The sequence below is a fragment of the Anopheles gambiae genome, chromosome 2 (assembly GCF_943734735.2).
Source record: "Anopheles gambiae chromosome 2, idAnoGambNW_F1_1, whole genome shotgun sequence".
In the NCBI taxonomy this organism is placed as follows: Eukaryota; Metazoa; Arthropoda; class Insecta; order Diptera; family Culicidae; genus Anopheles; species Anopheles gambiae.
Window position 1 is genome coordinate 45,902,086 of NC_064601.1, and position 27,651 is coordinate 45,929,736.

Below are 27,651 nucleotides of genomic sequence, written 5' to 3' on the forward strand. Positions count from 1 at the left end.
CAACTCCCACGAGCTTCGCACACGCCGAGGTCTGCGCCGAGTGTGCGCCGGTTTCTTTAGGCCGGTCGCGGCGGTTGAATTGTTCACCGGTGTGACAGTTTGCCTTAGCCGAGGGGGGGGGGGGGGACAGGTAGGAGAGAAGGCGACGGTGCAGACACATTCCTGCAGCAACGGTGCATACACTGTGCATGGGAGTGATGTTGTGGGTTGGAAAACCGAAGGAAAATATGTGTCTGCGCGTGGGCAGAAACTTTTCAATACGACAGGGCGTTTGCACGAAATGTGACCATGTGGCTTGTTCTGGCTGCATTAACGCTAAGCTCACCGCCAAACAAACTAAACATTTTTTTCATTTTTGAGAAAGCTATTATCTTGTTATTCAAATGTGAAAATATGTAAAAATTATGGAGTTATTTGAAATGTATTACAAAAGTAGTTTATGTTTTGGGCACTTGGTGTAAGGTATCCAGGTATCCTGCAGGTTGGAGACCACTGGTGTAGAGTATCCAAAATGCCTAGGCAACGGTTTATTTTTTGTGTGAAGAACGAATGATAATGAATGATAATAAATCAACATTACATTTAAAAAATCAGACTAAAATTTCTTCCATCAAATATGGTGATACCAAATTGATGATAAAAATCAAAGCCACATATAAAACATTATCCTCGAAGAACGGGCCTAAACGATAAATTAAATTCTGGATGTTATTTCAGCAAAGGTAAAACAAATTAAAAGACTTTCGCTCTTATTGTGGTCCCGTGGTACAGTCTTCAATTCGCACGATTGAACAACATCTCCATCGTGTGTTCAAGTCTATAATGGACCGTCCCCGTCCGTGAAAAAGTCCCGAATGATCTGAATAAGGTCTTAACGCCAATAATAAGAAGAAGGCCTTATTATCTTTTGACCCGAGTCTCTCTTTCAAAGAGCACACGGACTATGTAATCAACAAGGCCAACAAAAGTCTTGGTTATATTTGTCGCATGTCCATTAAAATTCGCGATCGTTTTTGTCTTAAGTCCCTTTATTGTTGTTGGGTCCGTTCCGTACTAGAATATGCCTGTATCATCTGGTCTCCTGTTCAAGTATCTCTGCTCCAAAGGATTGAGAGGATCCAGAGACGTTTTACGAGGATCGTATTTCGTAGGTCGCTGGGTCATCACTCTATTCCGCTTCCTTCGTATGACGATAGATGCACTCTATTAGGCCTTGCCAAGTTGGAGCACTGCCTCTCGGTCGCTCAGGCTTCTTTCGTTGCTGGCATATTGCTTAATACGGTTGATACTCCTGCCCTTCTATCGCATTAATTATAGTGCGGTGCTTTATTCAACTCTTTTCTTTAAGATGTTTTGATCAATCGAATGTATCAATCGATTATTAATTTCAATATAAAATGTTAAACACATTTTTCCCATATTCCTATATTTTGCGGTGGTCAACCGTACGATTGAATTTAAAATAAATGTGGAATGTGATCCCCAATTTTTATCTCACTGCACGCTACTATTTCTTACCTAGCCTTGTTCGGTTCCTCTTCCACGACCGTTCCGCGGTACACTCTCTTACACTCGCCTGGTAAAATTATCCCACAACAAACGAAAACCCCCAAAAACCGAATGATGATGTTAATGATCGGTGTAAATATACGCACACGCGTCTCGCCGGTGAAAGAAATGGCTCATAAAAAGTGCTCATGAAATGCGTGAAAATCATAAAAAATCTACCGTTTACAGCTGCGCCACCAGCAGGACAGGCACAGGAATCGCCGTAGCGAGAACGCCACTAGAAAAGAAACCCCATGCCGATATGGGGTCGTGTGTCCGTCACTTTTTCTAGCGCACACTTTTAATAGCCAAAAGGTAGTAGCGACAAAAAAAACCCGAACAATCACACCCCGAAACAACTGAAGCGTTTTTTGTTCTTTGCTTTTGTATTTGACGGTTCTGTTTCTGGCGGGAATGCTGGTTGAATTGAGTTCCTGATCGGGAGCGAGGGGACCGTGGACCACGGTGCGGGACGAGTTCGGTAGCTACCATGAACGGCCGGACTCGCTAGCCAATTAGTCATTGCCGGGGCATAGTTTGCATTATTGGCATAGCTCACCGTGAGTGGATAAACAAAGTCCGTACCGCCATCCGATGCTCGATGCGTGTTTGATCGGACGCACGCCCGAAAAGTGCGCCATCGGTGTTCAGCGGTGTAAAAAGCGATGAAACTGCAATGAGTGATAGCTCGGCACTGGTACGCTTGACGTTTATGGATCGCGCCCTCCTGTTCTACATCGTCTGCACGCGCCTCTGCTCCTGGGGTCCCCTTGGCCGTGGAGCAGTACCGTAATGCTGTGCCGATGAGAGTGCCTCGGTATCCCTTTTTCATCGTACGCACTGGCGAGTACGCGTGCGAGCATTTGGGGAGTTTTTTGAGGGTGGTTTATTTACCCGCCATAACTGTCGGAACGTTGACAGGCTAATGCAAAACAAACCGTGCACATGGGGGCCTACGAGCGATGGGCTGGGACGGGTTTTTTTGTTGTTGTTGTTCCTCTACTTTATGTTGTTGTCTGATAACAACTTGCGGAATCGGATGTACATTCAGTGTAAGTAATGAGTGCTGGCCGACTTGCATTAAATTAGTGACGGCATTAGTGATTTCAATACTGAATTGATTGTGAAACTATGCGATACAAATGATGATTGATAATGTCCAACATTCCAATTGCATTCCAAGGTGCATATTTATGATAAATACGATAACCATTTTCGAAAACTAGTGTCTATTATCGAAATATTCGTGCAATAAGCCTTTGTGAATAATATCTAATATCGCGCTACCGAGAATTATGTTTTGTGTGTTTTGTCAAGCAGAAGTCTCGAAAGTCTGTATAGGCCGGCATGTCCACGTAGGACGTTAAGCCAAATAGAAGAAGAAATTCAAACCGTAAGGAAAGGAACGTTCAAATTCAACATTACCTACAATTTCGCTTGATTTCACTTTTTTGTGCCAATTATAGTATTTTCATGAAAGTAAATCTTCCATTTCTACTATCCTTGCCGTAAAAATAGATTACTTTCTTCTCATTACTACACGGCACTCTCCGTTGAAGTAGAAGGCGCCCGGCATATGGCGTGGTGCGTGATGCGATATGTACCGCCCAGCAGTAGTGTGCTGCACATGTCATTCGACAGGTCACCAGGGTTGATTGACAACTGATCTGACAGCGTCTATTTGTTTCTGGCACCCGTTCGGCAAGCGGACACCTATCATAGACTGGTTCAGAGTTTCGGCTGCATCGTTTGCTTCTGCACAGCTCTACAGCGGGCAATTGCTTCCAAAATTCTCCCACGTACCGCGCGTGGTTGGCTCGAAGCAAGGGTTCGAAAAACAATCGTAGCTAATGATGTTTTGTCACACCTGTTGTGCTACCGAGCTGATCGAGGAAACATTGAGGATCGTCGGGCGGGGAGTGCACGAATGTGTTTTACAAAATTGTGTGCAATGACACTAAAGTTAAAGGAAGACACAAATGTCTATTTTTACGATTTGTTCAAAATTGCCTAGTATTTGTTTTTAGCTCGTTTCACAAACAAGGTTTGAACGATGTGTGGTGTTTGGACTTTTTTAAATTTAAACAAACATTTTCAGCTCAACCCCTAACGTATCAAAAGAGCTGGCGATTTTAAATTTGATTTGCGCCTTTGGTTATGCAACGTACATGTTTATATAGCTACATTGCATGGTGGCTATTGCATACATTTAGGCGGAAATATCGAGAAGCATCGCTGGCACTGGTGCAATTGTGCGAGTTTTCCGTTAAATAATTTCCTAGAACTTGCTGGCACACCACATCAAAGGCTTCGGAAGTTTCTGGTCGAAACGAAACACATGAGACAGCACAAACTGTCCAGCACATACGGTGTGAGGCACCAATACAATCGAGAGAACACTGTCTGTCTTTCTCAGTATTGCTCCAAATATTGATACGATTGATTATTCTTTTCACAAATTCAGTTTCATTCCTTCTTGTGATGAGTACAGATCGTGCAGCGAAATCGCTATGGTATTTTTTGTAGTTTGGGGAGCCTGTGAAAGACGTCGTCGATCAAATTTAAGATTATTTACTTTCAATCTCTATTGACCATGTTCGCGACCAAATTAATCATTTGGGATTTATTTTCCACTCTTGCATATAAAAAGATTGTGTTGTGCGTAATGAACTTTGAAACATTAACGACATTTGATTGAAAACGCTTCTTCACTTAAGGTGCGTAGTGGTGCGCTGGTATAGTCGTTCAGTGTGTTTGTGGTTCCGCTAGCAACTCATTTACCATTCCTACGTCCGCAATGATTTGGTATCTGGCATTGGCACCGGACATGGCCTGAGTGATACGTTATGTGCATGGCACTCAAAGTGTTTAAAATTAATTAAAAAAGGGCCGGTCAAAAAGTGTGCAAAAACATCTTTTCAAGATGACCCCGACGTGATTTGAACACGCAACCTTCTGATCTGGAGTCAGACGCGCTACCGTTGCGCCACGGAGTCCTTGCCTCTGCTGCGGAGACAATACCGGTATAGATATGGAGTATCGTTTTCAAGCTGTAATATTGAATTGTTTTATTTTACAACTATTTGATATCACACGACCGTACAAAATGCCCTATTCACTACCGATTTACTGCATTAATTTTAACAAAATCTCAATTTTGTGATTGGAGTGGTTGTATGTCTTCCAAATTTCTTTTTATGCAGTTTTTGTCTGGAATATACATGATTCGTATATCCACAATAAAGCCGTTGTTCAACAAGGAACGATGTGTTCCGTAGTCACATCAGTACATCAGGTGTCTCCCGAGATATGACTTTATTTGGGACCGAAAAAAAATCCCAAAGCATTGCGTAAGTCGAATATTTGTCAATATAAAGTTAATACCCGAAGTAGAAGAGTCGAAATCTATTATATCGTATTTATTATTATTTAAAATAATGTTCGATAATGTATTAATGTTACTACAAAAGTCGTTTACACGATATAGATATTCAAAATCGGGTAGTTGGGGAATCTTTGTAAATTGGTATGCAACGGTTATCAGCAAAAAATAAAAAAATACATCAATTTCTGCTCAATGACAACTTTTAAATGCCGAAATCGTTGTATCTGCAAATCGCCGTAACTCGAGGGGGTCGTAACTAAGGGGACGCCTGTATTTCGCAGTAAAAAGAAAAATCGATAATGACGTCATACGTGAACATGCGCGCAACAGGTATTGGTAGAACCATTAGGGTTGTAGAGTTCCCTTTCGCAACTGGCCCGGATAGCTCAGTCGGTAGAGCGTTGGACTTTTAATCCAACGGTCAAGGGTTCAAGTCCCTTTTCGGGCGACAATAATTCTTTCTTTTTTATTCGAGATGTTGCGGTTATTGGTCATTATTCTTACTCCATTTTTTAAAATATCTCGTAGATTACATTTACTCAGGTTCGATAATTACATTGATCTATAAATCACATTTACTCAGCATAGGTTTGGTCGGGTCTATGCCACCGTCTAAGACGCCATACCTTGAGGGCACCAAATTAAGAAATAGTCATAATACAATTGCAAGTTAAAATATGACTGAGGACGATCATTAATTGCATTATTATTCCATTATTATTGCATTATTATTATATCAGTTGGAATTCGCAGGTTGTCCCTTTGTTACAAATTTTAATACTAAAGTTGTGTTAAGTAAAATGTTCAACGGCTGTTGAGTATGACAGAAATAGTTCAATGTGATTGTTACAATCAAAATTCAATACTTTAACATTTTTACATAATTCTTATTGTTATTTGTTAGATCCTAAAGATTTTTTGTTTGCCTGCGTATTTTGTTTTGGATTTGTTCCAGGAATTTTTGAGAGTCTTAAAATGTTATTTAAAATTTTGGAATTGTAATGACCACTGATTTTACAACAATTAATTGACAGAAGACTGAAGAACTGAAGGCGGAAGAACTGAAGACGGAAGAACTGAAGACGGAAGAACTGAAGACGGAAGACTTAAGGTGAAACGCTGAAGATGTTGCCTAATCAACGATCCAAAGCAGAATGGTTCTTTATTGTGACACTTCATACGATCGCACAGTTGACATTATTATGGTCATAATCCGTTCGAATAATTTGAGATTATGGTCATGTCAGATGTTAAATTTGCCGGATTTTGCAGAATGTTGAAAACTACGTAAAACCCTGTTAGTTGATTTTTATTTGGATGCTCAGTAGTTGATGGACTGTTCAATTCATAGGTAGGTGACACGGAAATAAATAATCTACTTGGAAATTCTAGCATCTGTTGCATAGGACGTATCCGATAAATATTTACTGTGTAAAAGTAGATAATAGGCAAGCGTATTAGAACTAAGAATGTATCTACAGATAAAGTGGACACTGAAATACACTCGAAGTCAGTGTATGTATTTCGGCCAAGAGGTGCCAGAGAAAATCGATACGGCTCTGCATTTATTGCATTAGATTTATGAGCCATAGGCTGTGTAATTCTTTTTTTGCAGCTAAGTCAATTGTGCTTCTAAGCAACGAAGCTTCCAATGATTGAGTCAAATGGACAGAAAACTTAGCTTATACTTAGCATTCGTAAGTTGCGTATTTGTTACAAAATCTTAGAAAAATCACTGAACAACTTAGTTTAGTTCAAAGTAACAAATTAATCACGTTAATAGTAAAAAAAAAGTGAGTTTAAACTTCCATGCAATTTTTAATTTGACACCTTCACACGCTAAGCGTTTCTTGGCTGTTCAGGTATAACTAGAACTTTATGTTTTAGTGTCGATTAGAATTAGCAATTTTGACTAGCCAGCAAAAATAAGTTTTCTCTATATTTCTTCAACAAGCTCATGTCAGAAGTGGGATTCGAACCCACGCTTCACAAGTGTTCCCTCTTACTCAGTTCGCTCATATATCCATCTAAGAATGACTCTAATTGATTCTTATATGCCTATGAGATCAAGTAGAATCACAGGGAGATGGTTATACGAAGGATTTTAAAGGGAAAGGAAGCTACTTGTGAAATCCAGATCGCTCAGCAACATACTCTTTCGGAGAAAAGCTATTCAAGAGAGTTTAGGGCGTTTTTCAGTATGTATGACTTTAGACCTTCAGATACATCGAGAGATAGTAAGTATCGCATTATTAAACCATTTTGCAACAGCTAACAATGTGAATGCTCGGCTTTTGAGTCTGGTGCCTTAACCGCTCGGCCATCCTGACATGCTGCATTTGATCGTAACTATTGCGGCATAAAAATCAAACCCTAACGTTCACCTCTCTCTAAGCTGCCGTTCTGGATGGATAAAAGCACTCCGGCAGTGGTGGATAAAAATAAACTGAAATAGATTGTCCCGTCTTGGAAGGGTAGGCACCGGCATTTGGAAATGTGCGGCACCACCACTCAATAATTCTAAGCTTGCTTTGTTTCGGATGGTAGCTTAGGGGAAATTGTTCTACTCAGGAACTACATGACAGAGCTATACAGGTTTAAGCTACTAAATGGTCAACTGGCTCCATAGCTCAGCTGGTTAGAGCGTCGTGCTAATAACGCGAAGGTCGTGAGTTCGATCCTCTCTGGAGCCAAGAATATTTTTTTCTTTAGCTTCCTTTGATATCTGTATTTTGAAGTTATATCAAGAAATATGCCAATCGACATTTCATGTATTGCTTATAAAATCTTACATTGAAATGTTGCATCCTCTTTTACTTAAAAGAGTAGATAGACTTCGTCGTATCGTGCCACATGAGTCGACCACTAATTTCAGAAATAAAAAAAATCTTCATTTGGCAGACCAGTCAAACTAATTGTCAATAGAATCAGATCGCTTTGCTTATGAGCAAAATGTAGTAAACATGTCCTCATCGAAGATATTTGTTTGTATAAAAGCGTTCTCTCAATCTTGCAAAAAGTGACGGATTGGTTTTTAAAATATCTAATGGCTTGATTTCCATATAGTTTGGTTTTACTTACGAAGTTGTCTATAAAAATAGTCAAATTGATAATTGATTAAAATCTGTTTGCTTCTGTGAGTACATTTTGATGCATTGAAAATCTTTGTTCTCATTATCTCGTCAATATTAGATAATAATAGATGTAGTTAACATTTACTTTAAAATTATGTTTCTTTGGCATCGATTTAAATAATATCTATTTAGTACTTAACATGCTTTTCACTTAATTTATTTCGAATCCTTCAACTTTGTACTTGATAACGGCCCGTAGATGGTTTTTAAAATCGTTGCAGATTGGACGCTCAACTTTATCCGATCTTTTTTCGATCACCGCTAGAGTCCAGACAATCAATTTTATGCCCGATTTCTTCTTTGGATCAAATCACTTCTTTGGCTCCTCGTATCGCTTGATAGCTCGGTAGATGAATAGTCAACATAAATTGAGCTGAGACCATTTCTGGTTTCTAATTTGGAATTTTTGGCAAAAGTTGCAAACACAAAATAGTTACTTATTCCAGATTTGAATTCATTATGCAATGGGACGCCATTCATCCGACTCTCCCAATATCCGTGTTGTTGTGAAATGACAGTAGAATACAAAGGTGACATTCCTTGATAAGGAGAATATTTAAAAAATCGTTATTAAAGCACTTTATCATCACTAAAAGCACTAAAATGCATGGCAAGTTTTACTGTTATTCGTGTTGTTGGAGTATTCAGGCGAGATCGAAATCCGATAACCCCGGATAAACGGCGTTCCACTGTAGTTTACTAAAAAACTGAACTGAACACCAAGGGTACGTTTTCCACAATAAATAGAAAATAAGTTAATCTGTCAAAATATACCTTTCTGTTCGACATACAGTCGCCAAAAACGTAATACAGAGGCACTCGAATAAATGTATGCTTAATAAATGCACTTCACGTTGCCACAATTGCTGGACCACTTTTTCCATGAACTATCAAAATTAGAATTACGCGTATCTCTGAATCTGCTTATAAAAGATAACTCGGGAATCGTCTGAACAGATTTCTGTGTGGAGCGCAGAATATCCGGGCTCATCGAGACACGACCTCGTTCGGATACTCTAATAACACGGATAATGGGTTCATGTATGTTTTATCAAAAGTTCTTAAATTATTCTTAAAAGTTGCATATTATGGTAAAACTCTGTCAGTTTTTATAATTTATAATAAATTTTTTAAATACAAGTTTTAAATTTCCATGAATTTCAGTGTTTTTCGTTATGGCAATGAGCTCGGATACCTGTTTTTTCCAATATTCGCCTCAGCTTGTAAAAAATCACTTTTGTATTGAACTGTCGTTTTTCATATACACGGATACAGGGACAGCCGAATAAGAAGTACTCGAAAAAAACGACGCCCCACTGTATTTTTTTTTCAATCGGCACAATTGTCATCGAAAAATACTCCTCATCTCAAACAACAAATTCTACAAATTAATTTACCTATCTACGATGTAATTTCAAATTCAATAAATAGCCAACCGTATATTGAGGTTTAATTTTAATTTAACTGCGTTTGAACTGGGTAAAAAACAAAAAACGCATTGCAAATGCAAAGATATACCATTGCTAAATACGGAATTTTTAGTACTTTAGCTACATTATGCATTTATAGTTTAGCTTTGTGTTGTAGCCACAATTTAACCGCTTGTTCGATCTAATTAGAGATAATTAGAAGCTCTATTTAAGCATAGGGTAAATGTACCAATAGTGGTGCAATTTGTGGTGGTACAGATGTATTTTAAAGGATTTAAAGTGTCAGGAACGAAAATTTCTGAATATTTTAACACATAACAGTTGAAATATGTTTTATCTTTGCAATCACAACCATTTTTACCATGAAACACATCGAATTTACGAAAAAAATACACATTTTTGTGATTGCTTCGTTGTACCTATAATGGTGGTATGGTTCCTATAGTCGTCGTATTGTGTTCCTATAGTGGTGGTAAACAAAGATGCCTCAAAACAGTGTATAATATCAATATAACTTAGTTTTGAAGCTGTATTCGTATGAATAGCATGGATTACTGCCATAATAATGATATCTTTCGTAATTTGATCGTAAAAATGTATGAATTTGGTTAATGAAAATATTGACTGAAGTACTGAATAACACCTGTCATCAACCCATACCCAGAAGAGTTTGCTTGATTTGAAGTCGATTTTTCACTCAGCCAGATAAGCGAATTTTGGCATTTGTTTGATAAATTACTTACAGAAAACTCATTTTTGTTGCTTTTTTTAATGAGAACAGTACGACATGTCAAAAATGTTGTCGAAAAAATTCTAAAATTACCTGTTTTTATTGATTTTAGAACTAGGACCACTATAGGAACATGCCTGTTTGGTGTACCTATAATGGCACTATCGTAAAAAACACTTAAAAATACGTAAATATGGTCAAAAGCCAATGAATTTGAATAAAACAATATCATTTGATAACAATTATATTAAAAAAACTAATAATTGCGTTGTTATATGGTCATTTAGAACGTTAACAAAAATATGAGTATCGTTATGAATTCCTAAGGATTTTGGAAAATTTTGATACCTTTCACAAAACAATGGATTTTTCGGTCACTAAGTAACGGAATGGCCCCATTTAACTTTTAAATCCTTTGTAAAAGGCTGGAGAACATTTCACACTATCGTAAATAACTTAACTACTGTTAATTTATCGTATTAGACGCATTTAAGTTCAATACCACCACTATTGGTACTAGCACCACTATAGGTACGTTTACCCTACTTATATTTCAAATCAAACGAAATGGAAAAATACAAAAGATTGGTGAAAGTTGAATCCTTATTTATTATTTAGATTTAAATGAAAGGCCATGAGAGTGACAAAATACTGACAAATTTTCAAAACTTAAGCTTTTGTCACTTTTTTTGCATTTGTCAAAATTTTGTAACCTGGAGCTGCCAGGAAATAAAGTTGACAAAAGTTGACAAAAAGTGACAAAATTTGATGTTCGCAAAAAAGCGTAATCAAACAGCTATTTGGCGCAGTTGTGACCCATTGTTAAGATAATAGTGCTAAAATGCATGTTTCTAATTGATTTATATACCTTTTTAATACTTCTTAAACAAAATATCCATGATATTCAGATGTTAGAGCTTTTTGTCGTTCTTGTGTATATTTTTGGAGCGGCCACGAGAAAAGCTCATTTTTGCACTTGACAAGCAATTTTGACAAAATTGAAAAAATGTTCAACATTTTGTCACCTCCGTGGCCACGCGCAAATTAGTTTTAATTATTTGGGCAAGGGTGTTATTTTTTTCTGTTCCATCCTTAAAGCTTTTATTGTGCTTTTAGCGACTCGTATGCACATGGCTCCATAGCTCAGCTGGTTAGAGCGTCGTGCTAATAACGCGAAGGTCGTGAGTTCGATCCTCTCTGGAGCCAATTAAGTGTTTTTTGTTGCAAAATTTTAGATCTGTTGATATTTTGCTTTGATTGTTTAGCATACTTTTGTTTCATGCAAGTCATTAACACACCAGTTTGTGATATCGTGATAAACGATTATGCAGATAACTTTGATCAGCATTCCCAACAATTACTTTAACTTGGCCTGGAAATAACTCATGCAAAGAAAATTACACCTTAAATACATAGTTAACATGATTGTTAAAAATGTGTGTGTTTTATTTGAAATAGTACTTGTTTATGTTTTAATCCTATTTTTTCACTTTTTTATGTATCTTGAATGCGATTTTGAAATAACGGCTCATTATTCCATGGGAAACAAATCATAATAGCCGAGACCACGCCGCAACCCTATGCATCGCATCATTAGCGCATCATGCGGTCATGCGTCCAGCGAGAAATCTATCCAAGAGATACGACACAGCAGCACACGGGAAAACGATCATTAGTAGCAGGTAGCTGCAAAAGACCCTCGAATCATAATGAGAACCGCGACACGCGGTATAGCTTTGCATTATTAGCGACCGAAATGAAGACCGAACGGCTAAGAGCCATGCTTTCCATTTAGCGTGATTTAATTGCGACAAATATCGTTTTACCGCGTGCCGGAAATGTCCTTTTCGGATGAAAAATGTTGGGCGCAGGGAAAAAATATTAACGATACCAAAGTATTGTCCCTTCCCAAAATAATTGCTTCATCGGTTTATGGTCAAGGGATTTGTTCTATTGTTTTGAAATCAAAGATAAAATCCAATTAGCAGAAGGAAAAATATATCTTATTCCATTGAGTACATATATTGAAACAGTCAATCAATATAAACCTTTTCTTCAGATTATGCTCTATGATACTGTTCCTAGCAAATTTAACCAATCATTTAAAAAAAAGAGAATGAAAAATTATATGTGCTATCAATAAAACGTAGCAGTACTTTTAACAACACTAACATTTTGAGAATGTTTGACATGAGCGACATGAGCTATTCAATTCGAAATGAAATTTCGAGTAAGGAAAAATTATGTAAAAATAAATAAATAGATAAACAAACAAATGAATAAATTAATAAGTTTCTATGATTATTCAAACGCATCATCGGCACGGACGCGTTTTTGTGCCTCATTTTCAAGGCGCGTCGGTGGTGTAATGGTCAGCATAGTTGCCTTCCAAGCAGTTGATCCGGGTTCGATTCCCGGCCGACGCACGGATATATTTTGTTTATTGTTTTGTGCCAACCACCCCCTTTTGCCAAGCACCGTAAAACAACACGTCAATAGTAGTTTTCAAATGCTTCTGGATGCTTCTTGTTCTAAGCTTATGCGAAGGAGCAATAACAAAGCTGTGTAAACAATTGCACGTTTCTTTGAACATAGGCAGTGGAGCTGTGTTTATTTTGTGATATTTTTATTGATAATCAATTTCGAAAACAATCCCCTGTATTTATTAGCCAAACGCATGATGAGCTGTTTTGTAATCAATTTCGAATTGAATTGTAAGCTCTGTTTGGATTGTGTTACGTTCTTCTTTTGATGATTGCTTAACGATACGAGAAAGCGTTAATAGCAATCAAACGTCATAATGGAACAATCAACCATAGAACATCTTCAAAGTGAATCAGTTTTGGTTGATTGAATTTCAACCCATTACATACCAATCTTAGTTTTAGTAGAAATAATGAATAACACGACCACAGGACCACCGTTTGCACTAGCTGCTCGAATAAACAAAAACCACGAAACAAACTCAATGCTGCAATGCTGGGAAATGCTACAAGAACAAAGTAATACACACAAAGTAAACAAAACAGACGGCGTAAGTAGAACGCAAAAAATACTTCCTCCTTTTATCACAAACAACCAACGGAGCAGGAGAAGCCATCGATAGATTTGGTCCGGGGGCCCACATGCTGTTTTTTTGCCCCGTCCGGCCGGTTTGGTTCGTTCTAACTTGTTTCTCGAGCCCTTTATTTCTGCTAACCGAAGTCAGAGGATCGGTGGTTCGGTTGTGTTTGATGTTTGAATTTTGTTCGACGGGAATTTGGTCTGCAAATAAATATTTGCTAAAACGTGGTTGTTACTTTCCCGTGCGCCAAAGTACCTTCTCTACCGGTCGCAGCATCGATTTTGCAAAGCTATGAAAAGAGGAGCATACTTTTGGGGTGGATTGTTTTTTTTTCATTTTATTCTCCGATATGTACTACCTAGAATGAAGGATTTTTTAATTCAATTCCACCTGCCCGTTCTCAACGACCTCCAATCTGTGCTGTTACTGGTTTTGAGGAGTATGAGCTTCCTTTAGCGTTTTTTTTTGTTCTGTTATTGTTGTTGTTGATGATGATGTTGTGGACGTTTTGTTGAGAACACTTCTTGCCAAAGGTATCACAGGAGCGCAGGAAACAGGGTAGCAGGCAATACAAACACACGTTTTGGGATGGGAATGGAATGAAATATGGACCACCGAATCACCGTGTGCAAAGGTGGCCTCCTCGCGCGGTATCCAGCACAGAAACTGGCACGCGCACAATATAAACCAAAGCCTACCGCTTGTTGGAGCCACCGCTACACAAATTCTAAAAAAAAAAGAAGAGGAAAACGCTAACGCAGCCGAGCAAATTGTAAACGGTGTGGTTACAATATAATTGAACACAAACATCACAGGATAAAAGACATGAATAACTCATACCAGTTCTGGCAGTACCATCGTCAGATGCCCTAACGAAAAGGTGGCCAAAGGCGGCGGCACCCGTATCCATCCGTTTGATATGGTACAGGCCGACCCGACCGAGATACTAGAAATGGTGGTGCGTTGTGTGCCATATCGCAAATGGTGGTGGGTCTACCTCTACAAATGCACGTTGCGTGGGAAATAACACGGTGAAACAGCGCGAACTCCACTGTTTTAATATACTGTAGAAAATCTTTGAGTCTTTTTTTTAATGTAAACATACGTGGTTGTATTGCATCCAAAATTACTTCACCTTCCCTGCTGACGTTTGTTCGTCTGTAGTACCGTCACAGTAATGTAATGAAAGGCAGAAAAGGTTGTGCTTGTGCTACAAAGGATTGTAGAAGAACGCTGCTCATCTATCACGAAATATATTGTTACATTATTAAAATTTTAAATTACAATGAACATAGTAAAAATGCTACTTCAAAATTACTCCAGGGATCTGACTGTGACTAGTATTTTGGATGATTTTTGTTTTGTTTGGAGAGTTAAGTGTTGTACATGATTTGATTAATGATTTATGAAATAATAAACGTAACATTATTGCACAAAAAATCTTTTCTTTAGACATAATAAGATTGTAGTTAAGCTAATGAGAAACTGTATCCATCATTGAACCCAAAAATTCAAAACCCTACCAAATAAACTATAGTTTAGTTACATTACATAGTTCGTACATTTTTAATTCAAATAAACGTGAATGAAGTATTTATAATATTTTTTAGTATATTATATTCTAATTCAACGTACTCGAGTCCTCATTTACTGTGTTTGTTGACACTGTGTGTCAACCCCGTGCATTATTCCTCAGTTCATAGATATTCCTCATCATAAATAACATTTTTAATTAAAACACGTGTAGTTCTATATTCTTACCGACAAACTTATTTGCAATTTAAAGCTATCATTCTAAATAACAAAACTGTGTATTCGACCTATTAAAAAATGTTTTTGGAACTTACCGGAGCGGTAAGCAAAATTACATCAACACGTGTCCGAACCGACGATGTTTTTGTTTTGTGAATATTTAACGTTTCTGTACATGTGGAGCAGTAAAACTCTCTGAATAACCCTCTGAACCCCTACCAGCCGTTAAACAGCAGTTCTCTGAGTTGGTTTGTGGAGCTAATTATATGGACACATGATAAATTGCCATTGTTATTCATTCAAAGACAGATAGACAACTAAACAAGTAGTACTATTTGCAACACGTTATCAAAAACGATTTGAAGCCTTGCTCTAAAATCCTTTTTGAAAAGGACAGTTCTGATTTCAACAGCATTCACCTCCAGCCCATAAGTGTTCAATAGTTCAGGAATGGCGTAAGGAGAATTTGCTTTATTTATCGGGTCATATGATCGGTACAGCATATGACAGCAGCAGCAGTATCCCGAGATTTGTAGGCATTCGACTTCAGTATTTGGTGATATATGCTAGGATAGTTCGACAACGTTAAGCATTTGAATTAAGACTAATTCAAGAATCGTTTGGTGAATATTTGGGACGAAAAATGGCCAATGAAACTGTGCGTGTGGCTTGGAATAACTTTATAAAGCATTTACGGGCCGTTTTTAAATAAATAGGAAAAGGTTGGAACACAACTAAGTACAATGTAATGTTACTACATACAGATGTTGTAGACATCCATACAGCGGTTAAAAACAATATGTTTTGAATTTTATGACATAAACAAGAAGCATTACTTTTACGTTGCACCCTGTATAATTGATATACAGATTCGTACCAACATCAAAACTACTGCAACTGCAACATTTAACTGGCACTCGGGCAGCAATCGTATAAGACATCAGACTTGACCGATCTTTAGACTTATATGGCGGTGCACTGTCAGAAATCTCGAACAAACAAGACAAACATCGTTTCGAACCAGTCGAATTTCATACGATTTTCATGTTCAATAGCTGCCAGCGTGCTGTGTAACACATGCATAAAACAGGTTAAACATTAACCTTAAACCTCTAAAAAGCACAATCGAAATTTTGCAGGTCAGTCAGAAAAACAGGATAGTATTGAATATCATTAACGTGTTAAAGTTTAACTGGTGTTAATTAATATGTTAGGTAATTTATATTGGAATAAAAATTAAAGTGGTTTTAATTACATTTCCAGATAAAAAGTACAATTGCTTTACATAATATGATGCATAATTCCAAAGCTGTTACAAAAGGGTGATGGTGACATATATCTAATCTGATGACTTGAACATAAACTGCACATAAAAATGCTTTCAGAATGCATGACGATTTGCGCCATTAGGACGGTAACAGCTGTCCAAGGCAACGCGCACTAATTGCGCATCAAGTCCTATTTAAAATGCAACCGGCAGCAACTTCTAGGTACGGTGAATGTGAATGCGTTAAGCAAAACCCAGAAACGATGTGCTCGGCAAAAAAATCACATTGAATCATAATTACTCGTCCGCTGCCTCAAATGTGTTCCTAGTGTCCTTCGGGAAGCGTATGCATCTGTTAGGAACGACAATCTTGCTTCCATACTTCGTCTTATTTATCCATTTGTGAGCTAAATTGCTCGTTAATGTGTACACCATTTCTACCCATTGGAGGAAAAAATGTAGCTAATTTCATTTCTATTGCGTCAAGCTAATAACGGAGCAAATTTATGAGAGGTGTGTTGATTGCATGAAATTACACATAGTCATAAGTGTATAACGTGTATGTAATATGCATGTAATTAAATAATGTAATTACGCTTTTTACATTTCGTTTATAGTTTCGGCATCAAAGAGTATTAAATAAGACGTTAATCAGCACTTAGACGATATTGTATGACGTTGCAAACGTTATAAAACATATCAACGACTAACATTTTGAACATACCGTATCCCAACCGACGGCAAGCCGTTCGTACATGTTAACTAAGTGTTAATTGTAACGGACAGGGGAAAATAAATTAACTTCTTACGGCAGTACATCCATTGAAATAGCAACCACCAAAGTACAACCATCGTGTGTGTGTGGAGTTTCAGTGCCCGGAGGTAGCATAACATAAGAGTCCAAAGCGATGAAGGGCGATCGGGTTCGATGCTAGTCCATTCTCCTGTGACCCTAGGGGGTTTCTAGGCGTGTCATTTTTTTCTTTCTTTTTTCCATTTTCCACATCACAAGGCAATATGAAGAGTAACGTAAAAAATGAAAGAAAATACATGCAACATCTAATGGAAACGAAGGGCTCTTTTTGTTACAAAAATGTGCAAATGACATGCAAACCGTCGGCTATCATTTTTCTTCTCCAATCGAGCTTACAGACTTTCTCGGGACAGTCGCATGAACTGAAGAGGTTAAACCTCCCCTCGCCTACATGTAGCGGGGAAAAATAAAGTCATTTTCACCAGTGTCCTCGATTGTAGGCAAAATTTGAGCCTTTCTAACCTACATGATGTAAAGCAGTGCTCCACAACCTTTTTATGATCTCGGACCACTTGGCTTTGAAAGTAGACAGACATTTTTTAGCCTTAGTTCAAAGTTCTTGATAAAAAATATGCTTTAATAAAATATTGTTAAATATTGTTAAATTGTATAGTTATTCAAAATATGGTTTTATAAATAAATAAATTTAATAAAAAATATGGTCTTATTCTAGACATGCCTATTGAAAATTTAATCTTAACGGTGGAGACAAAAATGCACGATATGTAAAATAATATTTTTTTCTTTTTCAAAAATAAAGTATTTCGCGGGCCACGTCTGTTAACGCCACGGACCACAGGTTGGAGACCACTGATGTAATGCATCCTGCCAAGAAGAGCTGGTCCTTGGTCCAGTACGAACATCCAATAGCTTACTTTATGTTTCAAAGTCCACGTTCAGGGTGAGAAGGTTCTATACTGGTGTTCGGAAGATGTGTGTGTGTATGTGTGTGTGAAGGTATAAAGAACAGGAGCTGAAAACATGACAGCCAAAAGCGAGCCAAGGCTTCCTACTATACTCCCGGCAACAGTTGCTTTCAGGAAAATTAAAAATTAGACATCATGATATAAGGCCTCAAAGATAAAGGCATTACCTTCAAAACAGTCTTCCAGTTGGGCAGAGCTGGCATGCTACTGGCGTATTGTTTTGCAATTCCGTTTTTATCCCTTGAATGTATTTTAGAAAAATGGCTACGTGTAAATACAGAGAATGTTTATTTTCGCCAATCTATTAATATTGTAACACCAACTCCTGCTAAAATTTTGTTAAGAATTAGTTCAATTATCCGAATAAACTAATCATCTGTTTCTCACTGCACGTTCCCCGAAATTGTAGGAAATAATCAGCGAAGAGGAGAAGAGTTTGTAAAAGGATATAGAGGGTAAACTAATAAATGCATTTTCATCAAGTGCGCCACCCACACCGCGTCAGGTATCGATTGATAGAATCGAATGAGCTCGAGCTATGGTGAAGCTATTGATGGTACACAAACAACACTCGATTTTGAAGAGAGAAAGTTTTGGCAAGAAAACACTTGACTTTACGCGTGATAGTGTGGTGGTAATATGATCCAGAACCACTTTGACTTTCTCACAGTAGCTCAAACTCCATAGATTTAGAACGAGAGCTTGTGCTATTTGATCAGACAACCCTTAATATGCGAGATCGACGGTTTCGGTACAAACAAACAAAAAAAGGCACGTGACGATAATGTAATGAGTCAATGACACTTTTTCACACCCGGTATGATGTATGATGTAGGTGATGTATTTGCGTTGATGAAAAGCAATTTTCTTGAGAGGTGTGTTGTACCTTATCGGACAAAAAGTTTCGGTCTGTGAAGATCGAAGTAAATCCGTAGGTACGAAATTGGAAGGAAAAGCTCCTCACCGCACATTTCGTACGCAAAGTTTTGTAACGGTGGAGTTTTTCCTAACCTTAGTTAAATGGAGACGCAGCGAGAGAATGATGGAGAAAAAGGGGGCATTAGCTAGCCAGTCAACGTGTCTTGCCAGTCACTTACTCCAAACTCTCCCGTACGTAATGCTGCACAGAGCCGCCTTGTATGAACAGAAGGAGATACAAACTTTTTCGACGGTTTTTGTGAGTATATATGTATATATGTGAATGGTTTTGTGTGTTTGTTTATGTGGGTGTGTGTGTGTGTTGGAAAACAAAGCAAAACATAAAGATTTATACAGAGCAAAGAGAAAGCTGTAGGCAGCAGAAGCCAGTACGATAGGCGTGCGGTAAGACACAGAAGCAATGATAAAGCAAAGCACATTTACCACATCATAGGAAGGGAGATGAACTGAGCTGGTGGTTTTTGGACCATAGACTTACCTCGCTACAAGATAAAACTTTTCTATCAGAGCGTAGGCTGTTATTTTTTTCTTCTATGTTTTTAATTCGTCTCTCTCAACACGGCGTTAGTACGTTTGGTGTTATCCCTGAAATTGAAAAGAAAAACAAGAACGAAAATAATTATTACAAGAAAGGGATAAGCAACACTTAGTACATTTTTTTTTACTAAGCTTCAGGGCGTGTAGAACGTAATGGTGTGTATGTTTTGTTTGGTTTAATTTATGAAATGGAAGTGTCACAGTTGGTACAAAGAATTGAGGTTTGGAAATGATAGATAAAAGTTATAAGGCTTGTTGGTTGTCGGAAAAGTGTTGTGATCAACGAATTAGAAATGAGAAGGAAAAAGGAAGGTACTTAAATACTTTCCGCAAGTACGCGTGTATATTGTAACGAATAGTAAAACAGAGAGCGCTCTACGATACAATTTCTAAGCTACATGTTCGGTACGTCATCGAACGAATCACGGTTGCACTCTTGTAAAGTTTCACAGATGTATGTAATGGCCAGATGCAAAAATGCAGAGGCTCTTCGGTTAGGCATGGCTTGCAAATTGTGAATTATATTGCACTATGTTGCATTTGGAAAGACATCAGAACATCAAACTCCACCGCATTCTGCAGAACAATACCACACGTACTATTTATGTTACTTGCATATATTCAATACATTGCTGAGTTGTAAATCAAATTTTAAAGCAATCCTAAAAACAAGCCTGTTGGGACAGTTTGATAGGAAAGTGTTCAACGACCTGTCATTAAAAAGAGGTATCTGAAGATAGCCAGCAAACCCGAACTGATTGGAACCAATTTGATCAGAAAAGGGATAAAAAGGAGCGGTAGGGCAAGATTCGGAGCTCTTAAACCAACTAGCGGGAAAAGCTAAATAAAAATTTGGCGCGTTTCTATAATAAATGCATGGCAAAGAATTTCACCCGTTTTTGGTTGTTTTCGTTTTCTAACTAAGGCCTTATTGCTAAGCCTGTCTAATAGGATGCATAAGAGCATATAAATGTTTTGTTACAACATTTTGCTAATATCGTTACTTAAATTAGATAATTTGAAACAACAAACACCTAACAAACATCTTCCAATTATATGTGCATACATTTGCTAATTGAATATTTTATTCCCGATCGGAACATCATTTTAACAGGCAATATTTTTCAGTATAAAACAAAATTTAATGCAGGTATTACTCCACTTTTAAACTCCCCCGTTCGTTCACAGTCAACACCTACGGTGCGTCCAATTTTTTAGTATTTCAAACAAACTGCGGCTATGCGGAAACATCGCCACAAATAAGCTAACAACCTCCGACCGAAGTAAGAGCGCACCGTAACCTCTATTAAAAATGCTTCATTGGTTTTTCGCTAGTTCCCGAGGCTCAATTCGTTTGTTTCCAATTTTGCTTTACCCGCCGCGCTTCCTGTGTTTGTGGCACGGCTCTACTAGTCAGCTAGAAAAGTAAGGCTTAGCAAAATGCTGGTGATTCGCGCTACAAGGTTGCTAATTTGCTCAAGCTCTCCAACTACACCGCTAGCATGTTTGCCAGGGAACTGATTGCGCCCGCCAATCCATGGGGGGGGGGGGGAGGGAGGGTTGAAGTCATGGAGTCGTCGAGCTTTTACCGTACATCCTTATCACGGGTAGCCAGGTTTCGGAAGTTAACCTCAAACAACCCATCCGGACCTCTTTTGTATCATGAACGCTGAAATGATGCTGTGCACGGTCTGTTTTTTGTTGTTGTTTGAGATGGGATGGGTGGGAGAAATGAGGAAGGTTGTGGGGTTAATCGAGCGAATGAGAAGACGGGAATAGCACACAAATGTACTGTAAGAAAAAGGATTGCGTTAGTAAAAGTGCCTTGCACAACCTCGAGCGAATGCTGTACAACATCTTTATCCTGTCCGGGTTGGTGCTCAAGAGCGCGCCACTGCAAAGCAATCGGAGAAGGGACTCGACCGGTTGGAAGAATAGAGTTCACTAAAAACACGGAAAAATGGACATGCTGAGCTTGTACCGAAAGTTGTGCGGATGCGTACCGGCTGAATAAGTGGTCGGGTGCAGTTTGACCAACAAAACCACCCACCGGTGCTTTTGTCTGTTGCTGCTACACCGACCTGGCCGAGTTTGTAGAACCATGCCAGTAGCAGCCAACCGAACTTCGCGTGTGCTTGGATGTGAAGGGTGGAGAGAGAAAAAAAAAGCTCCAACGCCAAGTAGTTTGCAAAACAGGATAATGAATATTTTCACAGCACTCCAACGGATGGGGCTCGTATCTAGTGAGGCACTCCAAATCAAGCGAATTAATTTTTTAATTTCGCTCGTCAGGCGCTACAGTTGCTGTATTCATTGGACGCGTTGTGTTGGTCGTTGGGTGGTTGAGCGTGAAAATGTCAGTAAAAAGAAGCATCGTTCCTGCCTGTATGCGACAGATAGTTGGTAAAACCGGAACACGATGCCACAAGCTCGCTCAGCACAAGCTATATACGACATTATCCGCAATGGGATGCGGCCTTTGCGTGAGTTTGACTGCGTGAGTGATGGATCGTCTCACCGATACGACCATCGATTTTAACGGTTGTGCAAAGCTTGCTGATAGTTCTACCCCTTTTCTGCCGGAAAGATAGCAGCAACATGAAAAAAAATCTACGCAACACAAGGATGTATTGCTCACCGCATGTTTACCCACTGGCGGACGCTCTCTACATGTGGCAGAGGAGAAGATGAATAAATGAGGGTACTAATTATTATTAATTAATTACATCGCAACGACCGATGGCCACGTTGGCCAGTATCGCAGCTGCGGGGGAAAAAAGCACCACGTATGCTGACAGAAGCATGCAAACATATTTTCGGTCTGTTCTTTCTCTACTCTACACCGGCCTTACAGGCACTCATGCCTGGCGGGGTAGATTGAACTGTCGACAACAGTTTACTAAAACAACGTGTGTATGTGGCCGGTTGTGTGGAAGCTATGGTTTGATGTTTTTGAAATAATGTTTACTGTTAAAGAACAACACGCAGCAGCAGAAAATAAAAACAACATGATTTCTACATTTGCATCCATGGCGGAATGGATAAAAACACCATTGCACACAAAAGAAGCACAAACACTTTATGTTATTAACACACATTTGGAGTGGCGGAAAAATCGAATGGTTCTCTAAATTCAGGCAGATAAAAAAGTGTTTAAGAGTTCCTTAAAATCTAGTGTGAAAAAAAATTGCTAAAGATTGGTCTTTTAAAATAAACGAAGACATATCAAATTCTGCATCTTTACTCACTAACGCAAGAACACACTGGCAATATAATATTGTATTCGTATAGAAATTGTTTAAATTCATCGAAATAAACACTTCAGTGAAATGAACAAAGAACTCACAGCACAAATAACATTACGAAAAATAGTATAACAATGGCCCACAATTCTGAACAGTCAGTTTAAGATAAAACAATGACCCACAATTCAAAAGTTTTCAAAAGTATAATAAAAAAGTGAAACCAAAAACATATTTTTTGGTTTGGATTTAGTTGGTTAAATAATAACAAATTTCATTTAACGTAAAGAAAAAATGTACATTTTTATTTCATTCACTAAATTAATGCGAGAATATCTTCTTCCTTCATCTATCTTCACTGGGTATCGTAAAATAAAATATAATTTTGGCAGACACGACTTGCTAATATTTTAGTACGTTTAATACGTTAGTGTGTTCAATTTAATTACGAGTCTATAATTCTATTTTCAATTTTTTTTATTGGGGATGGGGGCAGGTGTGCCTCGATATTATATTGCAACTTAAAAATTTATTTCAATGTAATTTAATAAATCTATGTAATGTATTTTAGCGTGTATAACGCCCCTGCCTTGATTATATTTTTCAATATTTTATAAATAAAGATTTACTTTTATTTTACAAAATTCTAAAACAAGTATATCCATGTTACCTATTTGATTCACATCAAATATGCTTTTTATCATGCTTCTCGTACAAGCTAATGGAAAGTCTTCGTTTTTTTCTGATAGTCTTCGTCTTCTTTTATTTTCTGAACTTCCTACGTTATGATATGTAATGTCTCCGGGATAACCGAAAAGTCACTACCCGTTTATGAAGACCTCCTTAATTTGATTTTCGTCATTTTCGACCTAAAAGAGGGTCGCTATACACAGTATTATACTGTATTATACGCTTAGATACAGTATTTGTTTTATTAAAAGTAAAAATAAACCCTGCGGTGTTGTGAATGCAGCCGAACCCCGGCCTTTCATGTGGACTCCGTGGCGCAACGGTAGCGCGTCTGACTCCAGATCAGAAGGTTGCGTGTTCAAATCACGTCGGGGTCAATGCGTTGTTGGCTTTTTTTTAACGTTTTGTGTTTTAAGCATTCATTTAGCTTCATTTTATAGCAATTTAAACATTATGTTTGCAATGTGACTTATGCACCGATGACTGATGCGCTGAAAGTTAATTTCAAATGATCCGTTGCTCGCTGCCTTAACATAAGTATTGTTGTTTTGAACAGATGAACCATAAGTGAAAGCGCATGGCAAAGTCTTAATTTTTGTACTGTGGTAGTCAATTTGTACTATGAACACGCCATGAGCCATGGAATAGAACAGCGCACGTTAAATAAATCTCGTGAAAGTTATTCAATAAAACCAGTTATCCAAACGTACCATAACAAACACAATTTAGGGGGTTTGCGCGATCGTATGCTATGTATGGTATCTATGTGAAATTCAATTAAGCAGCATTTTTTTCTTCCATATGCTTAACTTAACTCTAGTGCGGGCTACATCACCGTTTGTAATATTTAAGAGATTGTAATATTTTTTAGTGAATTAACAGAAACACATGGAAAGTGTATACAATTCCATTTTATCTTATTTTGGTTACGTAAGCATTATGTAAGAAGTATGTTTCAAAATTCACGTGCTTTTAGCATGTAGATTTGATTGACGACTTGTGTCGTATATAACAGGTTTTAAGAAGGAGTCAGTTTAGAATGTGAACAGCGTTTTAACCCCTTTGCAAGATGTCTTTCGAACACTGAAGTCTATTGTATTTGCATCAAAATTGATTTACTATTCTTCCACATGATTTTCAACACATCACAAAGAATTGTCAAACTCACTCAGTCCAGCTTGTGCCGGGTGAAAGAACGGAAATTTTATTTTAAACACGGCGTATGGCTTGTATTTTATATTTTACATAATTTATAAAAAGTTCGTTATAATTTGTGGTCCATGTTCATTATTCCGGTACGTCATTCGAAGAGTGAAGAAAAATCAAACGTTCGACCTAGTTACAGGTTGTTCAATAACAGATCAACCTTTTTGCAGATAGCACCACACAGCAAGAAGAATGATGGATGGATGATAATGTTAATTATGTTACATCAGGCAGCCTATGTTATGCATACACCGTATAGTGTTTTACAGAGTTGAACCGTAACGTCAAACGCTTACTCACCCAGCCACTTGTTTAACGATTTCTAACTGCTTCTCCGAAATGCAACGTTAGAGTAGTACCATCGCCACGTACACGTGTGTACCATGCCATAACGATGATTAGTTAAAAGTCAAACAATTTGCTTTTGGTTTTTTTCGGGGGAGAAGCTATATGAGAAACTGTTCACTCAAACTGCCTGCCCGGCCACGGCTGTTACGAAAGTTAGCGAAAGCTGACGAGTTGGATTGTATTTTACGGGCACCATTTGCTGACTGTGCGTTACCATTTGAGTGCTGTTCGAACATCGGCACTCCGCAATACTTAACGAAACACGCAGGAGTAAAGGAATTTAAATGCGAATCTATGCGCTAACAGTGCCGAAAGCTGGAATGGTACTAGTACTCACACTCCGCTTACGTCAGGTGAATTTAATGGCAAAGGAAATACCGAGCAGTGATTGCCCACAGCTTTCCTGCCGGTGCAGGTCGATGGTGTGTGGTTGATGAAGAAAGGGTCTTAGTGATGAATTTGCGAGAATTGTTTGATGCTGCTGGTGCTGCTGATGTGCGCCCACAAATGTGTGAGATGGCGCGTACAGGCCTGCCTACTGTAAGCGCTGCCATATTATTGCAAATTCTTAGCGGCGAGAATGCGGGAAGCACACTGCATTGCAGTTTAATTGTTTCGATTCGGCGGTGTCAGTAATTACGGTGGTATATGTAATGGCATTTGGTAAAGACGTTGCATTGCCGTATTGAAAATATCAATGCGATACAAACGCGTTTCACTCTAGTTGGCTAAACGGTGGATAATTTCTGAAACATTAGAATGTTTTAAATACATACCCCGATTAATAAGTTTGCTCATTTTTACAATACATTTGTTTATTTTTCTATATTTATATTTCTATATTTCTTTGTAAGTCAAGTGTATGAGTGGAGTATTGATTTTATCCAATATTTTTGCTCAATAAAAATGATATAAGAAGCTGGAAGTTTATCAAATAAACATGTACCATTGCAGTACACATTATTGTGGTCCCATTACAGCACCAATTCAATATCCGAATGAAACGATTTGCAACGTCAACAACCATCTGTTTTAGCACAGCCATTGTCATCATGCCAATCGTGTCCCATTCACTAATGTTCACTGCCTATGCTGTACCGCATCGTGTTTCCGGTGCACCGATAGGACAAATTGCACAGTTTCACCCGAGGCATCGTCAAGGCTGCGAAGTAACGGCTTCATTTCAATAATTAATCGCATTCGCTTTCCCGTGCAACTAAAGCCAACAGCAGAGAACAACAAATGCCCAGTTCCAAGCCGCACTGCACTTAGCAGAGCCTAAGTCCAGTGGCACCACTCAGATTCCCGTCAGGCTTTTCTTGTGGACATTACGCTTCCACAAACCATGCTCACTTTGGGCTGGTTTAACGAGGGCAAACTCATCCTAGCCTTCCGCGGTTGCTATCACTACCCTGTGAGATAGGACAAATAAGAGAAACTAAACGGCCTCTTCTCGCTCGGTGGAATAAATCGCCCGGTTTGAAGATAAATTCACAAACAAACGTCAAACAATTAACCACGCTGCGATCCAACTTGTCTACGATTGTTCTATCAAATAGCGAACATCATGCAATGCTAGCCTTTCGCCCCGGGAGCTGTATGTAAGCATCGAATCCCAACCTCTGCTACCGGGTCAACTGCATAATGAACTTCCTTTGTGGGTAGAGCGCAGTTCTTTACACCGGAAGTCACCTTCTGCGGCCTGAATATGCATGGTGTCTTCCAGCATTGGCCGCGGGACGGACAAAGCCTAGATATGTGACGAGAAACAATGGTGCACACAAAGGTCCGCTGCTTAACTTGCAGGCGTACCAGATTGTGATGTTAATTTTTGACGTCCAGCAAAGGAACCAGCTTTGCGCTTTGCCCACCTTTGCAATGGTGGAATTCGACGGTGCTATCGGGACGATCAGATATAACGAGATGCTCGTTTTATGTTTGAGAGTGTTTGATTAGAGCATTCCCGGTGGAAACTCCACACTCTCGAAAGTCACCACCAAAGGCGTTCCCCCACCGGTAACTATGACGTGTAGCGATTCAATCATCTTTCCATAACGGACAGACGGATACCCAGAAAGCCGCAAGTAATAAACTCAACTGCGGAATTAGGTTTTTTTTGCTCTCGGTACCATACGGACGTTCGTCACCAAAATGTTGCTTTCTAGTTACGCTTGTGTCCCGGTGCTTGAACCGGTTTGCATCGAAAACTACATTCATACCGTTGGATTATCCGTAATGCTCTTTACATTCCGTTGAAATCCCATGAATAACATGCAAGTGCATTTTCATAACTCGCAGCTCGAATGCTGGCTTAGCGAAAACATCGGGAAACGTCTGCTTCCATCGGGGAATGGGGACCACACGTCTGTAGCACTGGACAATTGGGAAGGTATGCCATCGGTTCACTGGAAAGTTGCTGATAAAATTAAACATAGCCACCCACGGACACGAAACCACATCCACCTGGCTTTTGGAGAAAATCCTGCTCCCCAAAGGTATGATTCAACGCACTCGGACACTTGGGGTTTACTGCCCCGTGTATTTCTGTGTGTGTGTATATGCACAACACGGTATAGAATGTTGTGCAAATCGTTTAAATATTTATGATGTGCATGTATGATTTTTCTCCCGCCTTACAA

The 27,651-nt window shown here is 38.6% G+C and overlaps 1 protein-coding gene and 6 non-coding genes across 8 annotated transcripts in view; 5 read left to right on the top strand and 2 right to left on the bottom strand.

The window, feature by feature from the left end:
• LOC1278776 (polypyrimidine tract-binding protein 2) overlaps nt 1–27,651 on the bottom strand; it is a 272,767-nt gene that overhangs the window by 218,897 nt on the left and 26,219 nt on the right. For both annotated transcript variants that reach the window (XM_061650468.1, XM_061650463.1), the window contains exon 2: nt 19,468–19,574. The gene's annotated coding sequence lies outside the window, so the exon portion shown is untranslated. The remainder of the gene's footprint in view (nt 1–19,467; nt 19,575–27,651) is intronic.
• On the bottom strand, nt 4,473–4,544 carry Trnaw-cca (transfer RNA tryptophan (anticodon CCA)). Its single transcript has one exon. It is a non-coding gene; the product is annotated as a tRNA-Trp (tRNA).
• Nucleotides 5,309–5,381, top strand: Trnak-uuu (transfer RNA lysine (anticodon UUU)). Its single transcript has one exon. It is a non-coding gene; the product is annotated as a tRNA-Lys (tRNA).
• On the top strand, nt 7,553–7,626 carry Trnai-aau (transfer RNA isoleucine (anticodon AAU)). Its single transcript has one exon. It is a non-coding gene; the product is annotated as a tRNA-Ile (tRNA).
• Nucleotides 11,360–11,433, top strand: Trnai-aau (transfer RNA isoleucine (anticodon AAU)). Its single transcript has one exon. It is a non-coding gene; the product is annotated as a tRNA-Ile (tRNA).
• Trnag-ucc (transfer RNA glycine (anticodon UCC)) lies at nt 12,582–12,653 on the top strand. The gene has a single exon. It is a non-coding gene; the product is annotated as a tRNA-Gly (tRNA).
• Trnaw-cca (transfer RNA tryptophan (anticodon CCA)) lies at nt 23,764–23,835 on the top strand. Its single transcript has one exon. It is a non-coding gene; the product is annotated as a tRNA-Trp (tRNA).